This window comes from Aquarana catesbeiana, linkage group LG04 (genome assembly GCF_042186555.1).
Source record: "Aquarana catesbeiana isolate 2022-GZ linkage group LG04, ASM4218655v1, whole genome shotgun sequence".
NCBI lineage: Eukaryota > Metazoa > Chordata > Amphibia > Anura > Ranidae > Aquarana > Aquarana catesbeiana.
The window spans coordinates 513,656,548-513,672,371 of record NC_133327.1 but is presented as its reverse complement, the minus strand read 5'-3'; positions in this window follow the sequence as shown (position 1 = coordinate 513,672,371).

Sequence of the window (15,824 nt, the reverse complement as noted above, 5' to 3'; positions counted from 1 at the left end):
GCTTCTGCCTGTACCAAGCAAAGGGGAACTCTAATTGCATTTCACCGATCCACACCATTCACCTTATCATCAGAAATTAAAGACCCAGAAGGTAGATACCTGATACTCATGGGTTATATAATGGATACAGCAATCACGGTGATTTCCTACTACGCTCCTAACAAACAAGCTACACCATTCCTCTCACATATATTACAAGTGATTAATACACACAAAATAGGAACAGTGATAATGTGTGGGGATTCGAACCAGGTCCTCCTCCCATTTCCAGATAAATCACCTTTTACACCATCCAAAATAACCTCTAGATTACCTTTTTCTCAACTTCTTTCCAAATACAATCTGGTAGATTCGTGGAGAGAAAGTAACCCAATGAAAAAGAAATTCACTTATTTCTCGCACCCTCATCAAACCTTCACCAGAATAGATCATATTTTTCTAACAATAGGAATGATACCAGAAATTATTGCATCAGATATAATTCCGATTCCGTGGTCTGACCATAATGCAGTATACACTACTATAGCCTCAGCCATACCAAAAGCGCATGACCCAACGTGGTACTTACCGGACATAATGCTCAAACACCCACTACATCAGATGGCCATTGAACAAGCTTTAAAGGAATACATATCAATTAATAATACAACAGACATCTCCCCAATAACACTGTGGGAAGCTCATAAGCCTGTCTTGCGTGGTACAATACAAAGACAAATGGCACTATTTAAACGGGAACACAAAAATCTAGGAAAAAAACTTGAACTCAATTTTAATGCAGCCTACATATCATTTCAAGATAATCCATCTCAGAGTACAAAATCTCATCTGGAAAAATCTAGATTGGAATACGATCTATTTCTCACTGAGTCAGTTGATAAATCCCTCAAACGCTCCAAACACAATTTCTACATGAATACAAACAAACCAGGTACATATTTGGCTCGGGCATTAAATTCAACTAACAAATCTTTCAAACCAATACGTTTGAAATTATCAAAAAATGTTTACACTTGTAATCCAGTTAAAATAGTCCATAAATTTCACTCACATCTCGCAACTTTATACAAGACAAACAATGAATTTAATCCTACAGAGGCTGAATCCTTCTTCTCAAAAATAACCTTACCTGAGTTATCTCAGAATCAAAAAAGCAGTTTGGATGAGCCTATAACTATAGATGAAGTTGCTAACGCCATAAAAGACCTAAAACTTAACAAAAGACCAGGCCCAGACGGCTACTCGGCTTTATACTATAAAACATTCTCAGAAATACTCTCTCCCATTCTCACTGAAACTTTTAACAAACTTCTAGATGGACATTCTTTTCGGCAAGAAACACTAATGGCAATTGTTTGTATGATCCCAAAACCCCTTTCTGATGATACTTCCTGTGTGAATTATCGGCCTATCTCTCTGTTAAACCTCGATATTAAATTATTAGCAAAAATAATAGCAAAACGCCTCAATAGCATTATAGGAAAATTAATACATAGAGATCAAGTAGGCTTCATGCCAAATAGAGAGGCAGGCGATAATATACGCAGGGCAGTGTTATTGGCACATATTGCTAAAAAACGGAAAATCCCTTTATGTTTTCTATCTCTCGATATTAAGAGGGCATTTGACACAGTATCCTGGCAATATATGCAATATTCATTACAAAAATGGGGTTTTGGACCCCACTTTTTAACATGGATCAAAGCATTATATAATAAACCCAAAGCCTATATAAAATATGCTGGATACAAATCTGAAGCCTTTAATATCGAAAGAGGTACCCGACAGGTTTGCCCATTATCTCCCTTATTATTTGCCCTTATACTCGAACCCATGGCCCAATACATCAGAACAAACCAAACTATAACTGGCATTGAAGTAGGAGGTATTACACACAAATTATGTATATTTGCAGACGATATATTACTTTTTCTATCATCACCACAGGTCTCTGGTCCTAACTTAATACCAGCTCTTGATGGATTTGCAGCCCTATCCGGCTTAATGATTAATCCTAAGAAATGCCTAGTGCTTAATATTTTACTCACAAACATGGAATTGATCCCGGCTAGGGCTGCACTCCCATTCACATGGGCAGAAAAATCAATCCCATATCTTGGAATTCATTTAACAGCATCTCATTCTGACTTATTCTCAACCAATTATCCTCCTGTATTAAGACAGATCACAAATCTAATAAAACAATGGTCGCAACTTCCTTTATCCTGGATAGGGAAGATTAATGCAATCAAAATGACTATTCTACCCAAATTGCTTTATCTATTCAGAGTCCTCCCTATTCCAATTCCTTCCTATTTTTTGAGAATAGTACAAAAAAGAGCAACTTAGTTTATATGGGGCTCTTCGAAACCACGTATACCTATACACACACTACATCTTCCCAAAAATAAAGGAGGCCTGGGATACCCTAATTTTACTAACTACTACAGAGCAGCACATTTGGCCAGTCTGTCCAAATACCATGCAAAACAGGAAATCCCATTATGGGTATTTATAGAGGCTTCAGAAAATGACCCTCTATTAATATCAAATTTATTATGGCTTGATCCTAAAGACCGCTTTAAAATTCATAATCCCATAACTAAACACTTCTTATCTCTCTGGGATAAACTAAAAACCAAATATCAGTTACAATCTCCACACAATCCTCTCCTTTCTTTTATCAGAAATCCGGCCTTTTATCCGGCATGGATCTACCCAAATTCTTTTAAAGCTTGGACAACATCAGGCATTCAGACACTAAATGACTTCATAGCATCTAAATCATTCCTTTCATTCCCATCGCTTAGAGAAAAATATGATCTACCAAACTCTGAGATATTTAGATATCTCCAAATCAAAAATTTCTATACACCATTCCTAAAGGGGGATACACCATTATCCCAATTATCCATTTTTTAATCAATCTGTACAAAAGATTTGCTAAAGGTACAATTTCATCACTTTATAATCAATTATATGGAGTAGCAAATCTTAATAGACCCTCTTACGTTCAGAGGTGGGAGGAGGACCTGGGACGAACTTTAGAAGACACGGACTGGTCTAACATATGGCTCACATCTAAGTCATCTTCATCCAACATCTTAGCACTGGAGACAAATTATAAAGTCCTAACTCGCTGGTACCTTGTACCCGCTAGAGTGGCAAAATATTCACCTAATACCTCAGCTCTTTGTTTTCGAGGATGCCCAGAAATAGGCACATATTTACACATATGGTGGACGTGCCCAGTAATCCAAACCTTCTGGAAGGAAGTCTTCGTGATTGCATCTAAAATATTTAAAAAAATAATACAACCAGATCCATATTTAACTTTACTTAATCTAAAACCGGAATGGTTAACACTCTCTCAATTCAAACTTATGATCCAACTAATAACGGCTGCAAAACAAACAGTGGCCAAGGCATGGAAATCTCCTACATTGGTACTAGCAGAAACAATTCACAGAATGAATAATACAATGTCCCATGCTAAGATGGTAGCCATCGATCAAAATCAAATTCCAAAATTTGAAAAACTTTGGCATCCTTGGATAAAACAACAGTTCCTGTCAAACTTCAATGACTCTGTCCTGTTGCCATGGTAACAGATTAAATGACTTACAGAGACACCCATTCTAAGGCTTCAAAGAGAACTAAAAAGAATAATAAACTGACGAGCGGGACAACCTTGTGGACCATACCTCTACCTTTCAACCCTTTTTCTTCTTTCTCTTTCCTTTTCTCCACCTTACGATTAAAGCTCATTATCAGAATTTATTTGACCTATATACACTCTACTTGTAAACAATATGTATAGTAAGTATAAATCATTTAAATACCTACAAAAGTAACTAAGGAAATGATATATATCTATAATTTAGGTTTACGTGAACCCAATGTTTAATATTTGAAATTTCATGATATTTACCTATATAAACCCTACTGTAAAACAATGAGCTTACTTTATAGATCCTTGTAAACTTACTTTATGTATCTTTATAACATTGTATACTCAATAAACTTCTTTTGACAAGGAAAACCATAAAACAATATACAACTCAGGAACTTACAAATTTCAACTTTGACAAAGTGAAGGCAATATCAGACATATATCCAAACTGTGTTGATATTGCCTTCATCAGATGGGGTGATGTCACCCCTGTGAAAGCCAAATTTTGAAGATGCACACAAATTGAGAGTCAAAATGGGGATTTCCCTCCTGATCCCATGCCTAATGTCAACATGTGCTAGCTCCCATCATGGGGGATCAATGGACGTGTTTCGGGGGTGCAACCCCTTCCTCTCATCTACTTTAGTTGCGAGGAAGGGGTTGCACCCCCAAAATGCGTACCTTGATATCCCATGATGGCAGATAGCACATGTTGACACACTGTGTGCATCTTCAAAATTTGACTTTCTAAAAAATATTTTAAATGTGTGAAAATAATAAAAATACAGACAAACTAGAAGAATTTTGGGGTGTTTTAGATTCTGCCTAAAACATCAATGATGTTTTTGAGTCTTTTTTCCACATTATTGATGTCTTCCTTGATCTTCTGTAAATCACGATTGCACACCAGGATCTCTCCGATGAGGACGTGTGCACCTGCAATTGTAAAATGAGATTCTTTTTCCACAACATCCACATCACCTAAAATAAAAAAAATACACCATGGGGGTTATTTATGAAAGGAAATCCACTTTGTACTACAAGTGCAAAGTGCACTTGTAATTGCACTCAGAAGTGCAGTCGATGTAAATCTAAGGGGTAGATCTGAAATGAGGGGAAGCTCTGCTGATTTTATTATCCAATCATGTGCAAGCTAAAATGCTGTTTTGTATTTTCTTGTCATGTCCCCCTCGGATCTACAGCGACTGCACTTCCAAGTGCACTTTCAGTGCAATTTCAAGTGTACTTTGCACTTGTAGCTTGCACTTGTAGTGCAAAGTGGATTTGCCTTTAGTAGATAACCCCCTATGCATTATAAATATGCAGGCATCCATCTATTACCTGAAGCTGTGGTCTCAGACACTCACCTGTTGTGGTCACTATTTCGCCCACTTCATAAACCTTTCCTTCCTCCACATGTTCTGGTTGGGGTGTGGGGATTTCCTTTTCTTTAGGAGGCGGGGGGTCCCTGGTGTCCTCAGATGTCCTGAGTCTTTTCTCCTCTATGTGAATAAAAAAAAGGTATACTTAGCACACAGATATTTGAGGCGAGAAATAGTAATATGAAACATTGCTTGGAAGTGTCGTACAATTGTCTTTTTTGGCAGAGTTCCAAGCTGAAGACATTATTTTTCCCTTTATAAAGCTGGAATACTTACCTTTTTTGTACAATTTTCAAACATGGACACACCTCTAGTATCCACTGGAGCACCTGTGTGGGACACCCTAAAAAGGATGTTCTGGTGTCCCACACTAGTGCTCCTGCATCCAGAATTCCAGATCTGTAAACAGCTGCTGAGTGTCCTCTCCTTACACCGAATCAAGTTTGCATTTCATTCTAGTTACAAACCCATCTAGACAACAAACTTCTTTTAATACAAATAGGCATGAACAAATGTAGTTAACCTGCATCTGCCAAAAACATTGTATTAGTGGGCGAGCATTTCCTCAATTGATCCTTGGATCGTTGTACCCCAAAATTTCTGTGCAGACTTTTCATAACTTTAATCATGATCTTGGTCTTTCTCACATTTGGGTTTGGGTAAGGTCCATGCTTTCCATCATAGTCGGCCCTCTGCAAGATGTCCACCATCTCTATAAAGGACATATTTATGGCCTTAAATCTTCTCCGGGATCGGGACGTTCGTGGCTCTGGCCTTTTGTCATTGCTGCTGCTGTCTGCATGCACTTGCTATTTCTCCGCCATGTGCTCTCCCACTGCGCCGAAAGACAAGGGGTAGGGAATAGACTAGAAAGAACGCCAGGGGCGGGCGGAGTTTCACGCATGTGCAGTGTATATAAAGTGTAACTTGTGGGTGTGGTATGTACGATCTGTGAATGGAGGAAGGAGTAGCGGAAGCACCGAACGTAATAATGAAGGTACAATTTGAACTTGGTGCATCAGTGGCCTATACTGCTTCTAGATTGAGGCCTATATTGGGACAAGATTAGGAGAGTTTAGCCTGACATTAGGGTTTGTCTTGTGTTGTGTCTTTGCAGAGAAAATGGATCCATTCAATGATAGGGAATTTCTAGCAATATTCATTGACATGTTCAGGGAGCTGCCCTGTCTGTGGCAGGTGAACCACCCGTTTTTTAATAAGCTAAGAAAGAGGAAGGCAGCGCTGGAGAAACTGCTTGAATTTGTGAAGCCGATGATCCCCATGGCAGATATCACCTATTTGAAGGCCAAAATTGGTGGCATGAGGAGTACTTATCTTAGGAAGCAAAAGAAGGTTCAGAATTCCCAGAGATCAGGAGCAGCAGATGACATTTATGTACCCAGGCTGTGGTACTATGACAGACTGCATTTTATGTCAGACCAGAGTGAACCCAGGCCAGAACTCTCCACTCTTCCTTCAAGGCTTCCTTCCACCTCAGCTGAGGCTTCCGATGTCCAACCTGAGCCTTCCACCCAGGAAGATGTGGTGGAGCCCAGCCTGAGTCAGGTAGACCATTGTTCAACATATTTCTTGTCGTAAAATTAATGATGGTAACTAGATGTTATTATTGATCACTAATTGCTGATTTAACAAAGTGGTTTACATATCAATAGACAGTAGTGGCCAAAAAGAATTGGGACAAGAATGAAAAATGCTGGGCTCAGAATGATAGTCTTTTCTATTTGTTAACATTCAGTTTGCAACAGTCATGAGTTTAAAATTGTGTGTGATTGATGACCAAAAAACTAAAACTATGTCCATTTTTCATACACAGGAAAGCCTCAGCCAAGAGGTGGCAGGGGTAAGTGGCAGCCAGGAGGTCTACCATCATCCTCCTCCACCTCCTGCCACAACTCCAATACCAGAGCCACAGCCTGGAAGGAAGCGTCTAAGAAAGACAAGAGTGTGATGGCCTGGGTTCAGTCTGGTCTGGCAAAATATGCAGGCTAATTATTTATCAATGGATCCGCGCTTCAGGATATTTAAACGACTGCTGCCCCCCTATGTTAACAGGGACCACCTAAGTGAAACCCAAAAGGCAAAATAAAACTAAAACGATAGGGAGTGGTGCTGTACTATAAAGAAGTAATATGGATATATATCGGTATATAGTTATTCTCCTTTATAAAGTGGCAGGTGCATAAATGCAATGATTAATCCAATAAAACTATAAAAAGTATAAGTTGACAGGTGTTATAATAGAAAATATATTGAAGGTATGTCAATGCAATAGTACTTCAAATATGTTGGCACAATCACTATACTATATAAGTGAGAAAACAAAACAACATAAAAAACTGACAGTTGAGTGACATGTGCTTATAAATCTTCTATAAATTAGTACTTTAGTTTGGAGATCAAAGTGACAAGTGCATAATTATGCTAAATAGATATCTTGGTATTAGAACCACAGTGCAATAAGATCAATGTGCAAAAAAATCAGAAAAAGAAAAATATATATATATAATAAAATACAATTCAACAACTGACTGTGTATCAGATCAAAACGCATATATTGTGCAAAAACAAAATGTTCATAGAAGTGACGTGGCTTTTCTTCCAATATATTAAATATATCTCCTTTATAGTAGAATATGTATAGAGACGTGCAACAATTAGTGGCAATATCCCCCTTGTGTGATTGCACTCACCGGCGCGCTCTCCCCCTGCAGGGGTACGAGCGTAAGATGTTATTCCCCAGGTGCCGATATCCTTCCAGTTCCCAGTAGCCCGATCTAGGGTCATCCACCCGCAGAGAGGGAGGGAGGGAGGAGAGGGGCTTCACTGCCTCCTATCTCAATGGAGATCCCGGCCAGGCATCCACAATAGTATATTTCATGAAAAAATAGTCCACATAGCGTGACTCCGTTTGATTCGTTTATTGTAAACAATAATAATGTATCCAAGGAATAGGACTTGATAAAAATAGGAATAGAAAATAAATGAATTAAAAAAATTATTTAAAAAAGGGAGAGGGAGCTCGCAGGCTCTCTATCTCTCCAAGCGACACGGGGAAGCAACGATGCCTAGGATCGCCACTTGCGTTCCACTGGTCGAATATCCAGAACCACAATACCCGGATGTGACGTTGTGCGTGTCAAGATAGTCCCGCCTTACGCGTTTTGTCATACGGACGTCATTGCAAGCGCTGCCATCTTGACACTCACACGTCTTTTATCTTGGGTATAGTCATCGCTGCAGCCAATCCCCCGCTAGATACTGTAAACGGACATCAAGTGGATCCAATTGGAATAGGCCGAATAGATCGCCAGGTAGATGCAAGCCTAGTTAATGTTATTCATTCAGCCTCATTCAATTAGGGACGGATATCTCTATGTGGAAATATCAGATCTCCTTAGGCTCCATCTAGTGGTATGTTACAAAAAGATACTTTATGGAGTAGCAGTGATGAGAAACCTCTTGCAATCCAGATATTATCTGGTAAACTTTATACAAAATGTTAAAAAATCTTATTTAAATAACAATACAGATATCTGTCAAATTTATTACATATAAAAATATCGTGAGGAGATGTATTCTAATATTCCCAAGAAATAATAAATAAAAATAAAAATAAAAAATAAAGAATGTAAATTAAAATAAAAATAAAAAATAAAAATCGAAAAAGAGGCAAATATCTCTCTCTATTGTAGTAGATATATAGGAGTGTGATAACTCATAATATATATAAAGTGTGTAAATGAGGAATTAGGAATTAATGTGAGGAAATCAGTATGAGGAAGCATTGCTGATTTTATGTACTGTATTAAGGAAACACAGTATGAGGAAGCATTGCTAAATTTGTATGTGCTGTATTAAGGTATATACAAAGTTGTATAGAATATAAAATCCAAATTAGTATAAAACTATAAAAGTTAAGGGCGAGGACACATATAGTCAGTGGCAACTAAAACCCATTTTTTAAAAATTAGATAAAAAACAGTTCAGATCAATGTCCAAATTCAACCCTCTAGGGACCAGACTACCTAGGCGATATATCCACTTAGTTTCATTCTGGGGCACTTTTATTCTCTTATTACCACCCCTCCAGTAATCTTTAATCAAATCTATGCCATAAAAAAATTAACCCTGTGGGGTCTCTGTTGTGGAACTCGCCAAAATGCCTAGAAAGATTGTGTTTTGGAAAACCTTTTTTGATATTACTTTATATGCTCTCTGATCCTAACAAAGAGGGGCCTAGTGGTTCTTCCCACATATTGTAATCGACAGGGACATTCGATCACGTATGTGACATGCGTGCTGTCACAGGTGATCAGTTCCCTGATTTGGTAATCCTTCCCAGATCTGGATTTAAAAGATATCTTTTTCTTTGACTGTTTTTTGCTCACACGACAAGGCAGACATTTTTGGTATCTGTAAAAACCTTTCATCTCAGGGAACAGTCTTATAGTCTTGGGTGGGTCGGTCACGTTGTGTACCAGCTGATTTCTCAGGTTGGGGGCTTTTTTGTAAATAAATCTTGGCTTCTTTGAGAGTATCTTTGCTAGGACTCTATCAGATTTCAGAATCGACCAATATTTCCTAATGATGTGTTCGACCGAGCGATATTGGTTATTGAATCCTGTAATGAAGGCCATATCCATCCCGGGGGAGTTATTATCTTTCTCCTTTTTTCTCAATAGGGAATCTCGATCTAAACGCCCTATCTCCAACTTCTGCCTAATGAGGGGCTCTTTTTGGTACCCTTTATCAATGAATTTCTTGATCAAAGTATCAGCCTGCACGTAATAATCGTCTACATTATAACAATTTCTCCGTAGCCTCATCAGTTGACCTTTCAGTATATTCTCCTTCCATTTGGGATGGTGGCAGCTGGATACTGGAATGTAACCATTGCGATCCGTTGTTTTAAAGAAAGTTCTTGTGTGCAATTCGATATTCTCCTTGAAAATCTGCACATCCAGGTAATCTATTTCTTGAGGATCACACTTCCCACTGAAGGAGATGCCATACTGATTCTGATTCATCATTCCCAAGAATTCCTGGAAAGAGTCCGTCGTGCCTCTCCAAACGCTGATCACGTCATCTATATAACGACGGTAGAATTCAATCTCTGGGCGTAATCTCTTATATATATATACTCTTCTTCCCACATATCCATAAATAAATTTGCCACGCTTCGGGCATATTTTGCCCCCATGGCAACGCCATTGGTCTGAACATAACATTCTTTCTGGTACCAAAAATAATTGCTCTCCATCGCTAATTTTAAGGCATCCAGGATGAAGTTGATCTGTTCTTGTTTGAGGTTGGCATCTCCATGGAGTGCTTTCTCTACCCACTTAATACCATGTTTTTGTATGATACTGGTATATAGGAAGTTTACATCTATTGTTGCCAGGAGACAATCATTAACCTCAGTTACATGGGTCAATTCGTTAATTAATTGCATACTGTCCCTTAGATCTTCCTTTTACCACCAGTGGTTTCAAAAAGCAATCAATATATTCCCCCCAGTCTAGAAAATAAAGAATTAATTCCATTATAATCGGTCTTCCTGGGGGCTTGTCTAGTCGTTTATGTACTTTCGGTAGATAGTATATTACTGGTGTCTTAGTGGACTCACATATCAAGTATTTCTCTTCCTTTTTATTTAAAATTCCTCTATCTTTTCCTTTCTTCACAAGAGCTTTTAATTTCTTTCCATAAATTTGTTTCGGATTTCCTTTGAGTTTCTTATAAGTATTTTCTACCCTGAGAAGGTTCTTAATTTCCTCCTCGTAGTCTTCTTTCCTCAATATGACCAGTCCACCCCCTTTGTCAGCAGGCCGTATGACTACTTCTTTTCTTTTTCCAATCTCTTTGATTGCTTTCCACATTCCATCTTTATTTTTATTTTTATTTTTATTTATTATTTCTTGGGAATATTAAAATACATCTCCTCGCGATATCTTTATATGTAATAAATTTGACAGATATCTGTATTGTTATTTAAATAAGATTTTTTAACATTTTGTATAAAGTTTACCAGATAATATCTGGATTGCAAGAGGTTTCTCATTGCTGCTACTCCATAAAGTATCTTTTTGTAACATATCACTAGATGGCGTCTAAGGAGATCTGATATTTCCACATAGAGATATCCGTCCCTAATTGAATGAGGCTGAACGAATAACATTAACTAGGCTTGCATCTCCCTGGCGATCTATTCGGCCTATTCCAATTGGATCCGCTTGATGTCCGTTTACAGTATCTAGCGGGTGATTGGCTACAGTGATGACTATACCCAAAATAAAAGACGTTGGGAGTGTCAAGATGGCAGCGCCTCCGATGAAGTCCGTATGACGAAACGCATAAGGCGGGACTATCTTGACACACACAACGTCACAACCGGGTATTGTGGTTCCGGATATTCGACCGGTGGAACGCAAGTGGCAATCCTAGGCAGCGTTGCTTCCGTGTCGCTTGGAGAGATAGAGAGCCTGCGAGCTCCCTCTCCCTTTTTTAAATAATTTTTTTAATTCATTTATTTTCTATTCCTATTTTTATCAAGTCCTATTCCTTGGATACATTATTATTGTTTACAATAAACAAATCAAACGGAGTCACGCTATGTGGACTATTTTTATTTTTTCATGAAATATACTATTGTGGATGTCTGGCCGGGATCTCCATTGAGATAGGAGGCAGTGAAGCCCCTCTCCTCCCTCCCTCCCTCTCTGCGGGTGGATGACCCTAGATCAGGCTACTGGGAACTGGAAGGATATCGGCACCTGGGGAATAACATCTTACGCTTGTACCCCTGCAGGGGGAGAGCGCTCCGGTGAGTGCAATCACACAAGGGGGATATTGCCACTAATTGCTGCACGTCTCTATACATAAAAGGAGATATATTTAATATATTGGAAGAAATGCCACGTCACTTCTATGAACATTTTGTTTTTGCACAATATATGTGTTTTGATCTGATACACAGTCAGTTGTTGAATTGTATTTTATTATAAATATATATTTTTTTCTTTTTCTGATTTTTTGCACATTGATCTTATTGCACTGTGGTTCTAATACCAAGATATCTATTTAGCATAATTATGCACTTGTCACTTTGATCTCCAAACTAAAGTACTAATTTATAGAAGATTTATAAGCACATGTCACTCAGAATTTATGTTGTTTTGTTTTCTCACTTATAATATAGTGATTGTGCCAACATATTTGCATATAGTTTACAATTCTCTTCTGCACTAATTAGCACTAACCACTTTATATTTATAACTAAATATTATTGCATTGATATATTTTCAATATATTTCCAGCATATTTGCATACAGATTACAATTCTCTTTTACACCAATTAGCACTTATCACTTTATATTTATAACTAAGTACTATTGCATTGACATACCTTCAATACATTTTCTGTTATATCACTTGTCAATTTATACTTTTTAGTGGATTAATCATTGCATTTATGCACCTGCCACTTTATAAAGGAGAATAACTATATACCAATATATATCGATATTCCTTCTTTATAGTACAGCGTCACTCCCTATCTTTTTAGTTTTAAAATATGCAGGCTGTTGTATGACCACAGCCTTGGGACATATATATCATTTGCTGCTGTTCCTGATCTCTTGGACTCCTGGACCAGATTGTGCTCACTATTATATGGACTTTTTGATGTGTGCCCTGGGGTACAAAGGCTTTGCAAATTTCACCAGCGTTGCCTTCCTCTTTATTTTGTTATGACCCATAATAAATGGCTATTTAAAAAAAAAATACTTGCCAGAGGGGTTTATTTACTAAAGGCAAGTCCACTTTGCACTACAAGTGCACTGCAAGTGAGCTTGGAAGTGCATTGCAAGTGCACTTGGAAGTGCAGTCACTGTAGATCTGAGGGGAAGATAGAAATTAGGGGAAGCTCTGCTGATTTCTATAATCCAATCATGTGCAAGAAAAAATGCTGTTTTCTATTGTCCTTACATGTCCCCCTCAGATCTACAGTGACTGCCCTTCCAAGTACACTTGCAGTGCACTTGTATTGCAAAGTGGATTTGCCTTTAGTAAAAAATCCCTTATGTGTTTTACTTCAAAAAGGATAGTTTGTTTGTGAGTAGGCAGGTACATTTCAAAAATACAATGTCAAATTAACAAGGGACACCAACCAACCGCCTTGAGGTTAAAAAAATACAAGATAAGAATGGTGTTGTGGTAACTTGACACACAAAACGAAAAAAAATATTATGGAGATCACTAGAAAAAATAAAAACAGGAGATCTTGATAAAAAAAAAATCACTATAAAAAAAAAAAAATACAAAACATTATCATGGAGATCTGACGAAAAGAATAACCAATATTATTCAGGAGATCACGAGAAATAATAAAGAAATAATTTTTTCAGAACTCTGTGTGAATATCAGCAGCAAAACAACTTAATTATTCCCTCCCTCCTAGATTTTAAGCTCTAACAAGCAGGGCTCTCTGATTCCTCCGGTATTGAATTGTATTGTAATTGTACTGTCTGAATGTTGTAAAGCGCTGCGTAAACTGTCGGCGCTATATAAATCCTGTATAATAATAATAATAATAGCATTATAAAGAAGAAGAGAATGCACTGCATTATGACTCGGTTGAATTGATGATAGGCAACTCCTATCCTCATATTGATTAGTGGTTCCAAATTAATAATAACTACTGCAGTAGGGAACAGACACAAAAGATACGCTCAGCATCTTTCCAAATTACTGTTCTGCTTTATTATGACGCAATTGAAGGTTTTTATGCACATGATTACGTAGGTATCACATTAATATTACAATTGTACGTTTATGGTAACAAGGGGCGTTACATAGGCAGGCTTATTCTAATCAGGACTCAAAAGAATGTAAACATTTACTGAAAACATTATTAGTGCCGTGTGCACAGTGAGGGCCGTGTGCAATACATACAAAATACAATACAATTATATACAGAACTTACAAATTTCCATTACAGTCTCCCCTCTTTTGATCAATATTTTGATCACTAACCATACCTGCTATCACCTTTAACCTGGAACCTCCACACGCTTAGGTGGAGGTAGTCCTGGCCAAAGAGGCAAAAAACTCCATTGTGGAGAAAATAATAGCTGAGCAACTTTTTCATTACCAAATGACTTTGCATTGTGAAAAACAAATGATTGATAAGACATATTTACAGAGTACTGGCTGTACACTCCTGTGGCCAGAATGGCCTTCTAGCTTAATTGTTGGCATGCTGACTTATCAGCATATGTAAATACGGACAATTCTACATAAAATGGAAGACGTACAAAAGACAAAATATGACTTCAAGATGGCTGAACCACTTTTCAAATATATATATATCCCTTACAATTAAAGTAATTTAATCAAAAAGTACCCTAGACTGTGATCACAAGAGGGAAACAAATCAAACAGAGATTTCTTTAATTTAGTCATTTTTGCAGTGTCTGGTGTGGATCCAGGTGACTTTTCCTTCAAGTTTTGCAAAAACTGTACATGAAATAGATGCTGTATTGAGTCTCCAAACTTTTCCTTATATATAAATGTCTCTTAACAATCCAAAAGTCACCTGGCTTTAGTTTTAGATCCTTCCAAACTTTTAGGATCTGGAATTGGGGAGAAAACACATAAATGAGTTTGTCAAAAACCTTAAAAGATCAGCAACATTCTCTGAGATGCGAATGGAGGACTTCAGCTGCTGAGACAAAATATAAGCAAGTGAGTAACACACTCCCAAACAAAATCTCATAGGGAGAGAGTCCAACATCCCCCTTAGGGGCTTCATAAAATATAAGAAAACATTCAGGCAAAAGTTTTCTAGTTTCTTACTCTACTTTGTCTGATACATTGTAGACAGTAAGGGGTGTAAAAATAAAACCTCAAAACTTCTAGTAAGGACTCTCCTATAAAAAATGATTTCCTCTGTTACTCTCTGTACTTTCTGGCACTCTGTACTTACAAACTACTTCTGATAACACTTTTTACTGTGGCCTTTGCAGTAGCATTTGCCTCTGGACATCCAAGAAACATGTCCATACAGACAAAATGCATACTTGTAAGATCCTAACTTGGACATCTGGATATATCTTTTTTGTAATCTCTGGAAGGGATGTTCAGCTTTTGGTAACACCTTTGGTAACAGGTAAAACAAGAAGTGGTATGTTATAAAAACAACTGTGGTGAACCCTGGCTCTATCCCACGCTCATTTACTAAGGCAGCCATAACTGCTTGTGACTGATGACACGGTCCATGTGTCAAGCTGGAGGGAAAAGAGTGGCTGGCAGACATAAATGATCACCTTTTCCAAAGTCCTGTTTCATAAGAAGTTGCCCCCTGTGGACCACTTGTTCTTCTCGTTCTGGGGTCCTTAAAGTTGAATTATTAATCCCAGCTATACTGGGCCAGAACTAGGGTGGAATCTGTGAGTTGCACAGACCCATCAAGTGTCCGGGGCTGTAAATGCAGCATCCTTAGAGTCACCTGGTCTGCTTCCATGTGTGAAAGTTAATATGGCTACCTCAGCAAGAACCTGGAAGGCTGAAAACAGCCGATCAAATTAACTTAGCATGCTTTATTGGTTTACCTGCCGAAGTAAAAACAAACTTCTGGCCCTTCAAATGGAACCAAAAGCACTCTATATCTCGACTATCTATATAAATATACACTCTTTTTATAGCTCACAGGCTTTGCTAAAACATGGAGCTCTGCTTCTTGAGCTGGG